At 39.6% G+C, this 2,379-nt stretch overlaps 1 pseudogene; it reads right to left on the bottom strand.

The window, feature by feature from the left end:
• Nucleotides 1–1,386: 1,386 nt before the first annotated feature.
• On the bottom strand, nt 1,387–2,137 carry LOC112184321 (annotated as a pseudogene).
• Between the last annotated feature and the right edge of the window lie 242 nt (nt 2,138–2,379).

The raw sequence follows: 2,379 nt of genomic DNA, 5'->3' as shown, positions 1-2,379 counted from the left end.
CTTTGATCTGATTTTTTATTTATTTTTTCTTTGTCAATATTTACATATGTTAACAAATGCGGTTCCAAGTTTCAGTACTCTAGCTAATAGAGTAATGTGCAAATATGCAGTTTTAAGAAGAACAAACACGCGAAAACAGTTCATAAACCCAAATATAAATTAGCTGTTATTAATACTAGGAAATCAATTTGGTTCCCTTGAAGACTCGACAAGGACATGTGAGATAATAGGGTTTGAGATATCATCATGAACAGACCAGTGAATACCATAATTTAACCCAAGCAAGCTAGCTCAGACAATTTTTCAGTAGAAGAAACAACAAACAAACAAAAGCAAGAGAATTTTACAGTATTAGAAAAGTGAGCAATCTTGTGACCATGAAATATGGAATAACTTGCTGCCCCACAAATATATTTTGAGTAGCACGTACAGAAAGAAAAGTGCCAAATAGCTACAAGGAAACATGAATTTGGGTAAAGGTAAATGCGCGCACACACAAGTTTAAACAGTTCCCATTGCGTGTAGACATCCAGCACAATTTGGTACAAGGAGAACCAAATTGGGATGGCTTTGATCATCATGATATCAGAACGATTCATGGGTGATTAAATTGCAGAGATTCTCATGATGACCTTAATTTCTTGAATGCAAATGAATTATATATGTTCCATATAATGATAAAGCATACACAAAAGATGATTATTAATCTATGACAATAGAAAGTTCATAATTAATGAGAAGATCTGCGGAAACCTTAATTATCATGATGAAATTCCAATCATTTAGTTGATCCAGTCCAAATATTATAATATATAATGTAATATACTGACATAATTAGAAGTTTCTGATGATATCTTACTTGACCAATATTCGTGGGGGCAGAACAAAATCTGCAGAATCTTAAAAGAGCCAAATTACAAAAGAAATAACATTATTAATTTAACGTGGGACAATCACAGTGGGTTTCACATCGTCACTGTGCATGGGTGTGTGTGATATATGCAGAGATCATTATTGGTTCTGATATGAAGATTTTTTGAACTCTATTCTCTGCATATATTGAATCTATTTTGGAGTTATGTAGTTAGAGCTGCTGATCATCACCAGAAATACAATTTGTCTACCCATAATATTAATTGTTAGGTTTTCAATTTCTTGGGTTGAGAATGACAGAACAACCGGCTGTAGTACCTAGAAAATGGGGGTTTTCATTTATTAATAAGGATTTTGACTACATAAAATTGTGAGGAAAAAATGATTCAGACAGGTTCATTAAATTCAAACAACCACCAGAACTCAATGCACGAAATGAGACCAACACTAGAATTAAGTTATCAAACACCTAGCAGTAGTACGCATGCCATGAATGCAAGAAAACCAAGGCAATTAGTGATATGTATTAATTATTGAAGAGTTACCACATTCTGAAATGAGCCCAGCATCGATCAGAGAAGTGCATGATAGAACTTGTTGAAGAATCACGATCACTATTTCCAGGTCCTTCTCCTCCGCCTCTGCTGCTGCTCCGCTCGGAGTTGTCGCCGTCGACTTCTTCTTCTTCTTCTTGTAAGGATCCCTCGAGCCTTGGCCTGACACTCCTGACCTCCTCAAGTATACCCTGATTGCACCACTCGCAAAAGGGTTGCTCTCAGGGGCCCCACCGTTCTCCTCATAGCAGCCCTCAGCCTCCTATGAGAGCATCCAGGCTTCCCCAGGCCTGCCGGAGAGGACAGGTGCAAGGCGCAGGTGGCTCCGGCTGGCCGTAAAACATACAACCTGGAGATGGACTTTGGTCTTCCCGAACTGGTCGAGGTACCTGAGGAATCGAGGACATGGCTGTAATTGCACTGGGAGAGAGGACTGGGGCCTCTGGTTCTTCAAATACTGCCCGAAAGTGTTCAGTCCCTCCTCTTCTGCGACTCATACCTGCTGGGCGTTGCTGGCTGCTGCTGCTGGTCATGATGATCGGTGGGACTCGGACTCGAGTACCCCGATGACGATCCTTCTCCTCCTGAGAATTCCTTGCCTCTTTCGAGAGACATCTCGCAGTGATGGATCGTCGATGATGGATTGATGGATCAGTGGAGAACCTGATGAACTAGCTTGATTTTTTTTTTTTTTGCTAATAAAGCAAAGCTAGCAATAATGGAGGGTCTGAGAGAGGTGAAAGGAATAGGCTAGGAGGAGGGCAAAATTAAAAGAGGGGGATTGAGGATTTGGAAGAAGATGGAGATCTTCTTCTCACATTGTTTTATGGGACCCAGTGAGAAGACCTGCATGGGGGCCAATATTCATATGAGTTGCTTCTGTTTTCAATTTTTTCTTCATTTCTATATGTGCTGCTTCTTCTTCTTTTTCTTTTTTTTTCTATTTTTTTTT

Source organism: Rosa chinensis, chromosome 2, assembly GCF_002994745.2.
Source record: "Rosa chinensis cultivar Old Blush chromosome 2, RchiOBHm-V2, whole genome shotgun sequence".
In the NCBI taxonomy this organism is placed as follows: domain Eukaryota; kingdom Viridiplantae; phylum Streptophyta; class Magnoliopsida; order Rosales; family Rosaceae; genus Rosa; species Rosa chinensis.
Note: the sequence above shows the minus strand (reverse complement) of the source record. Positions and strands in the feature narration are given on the sequence as shown.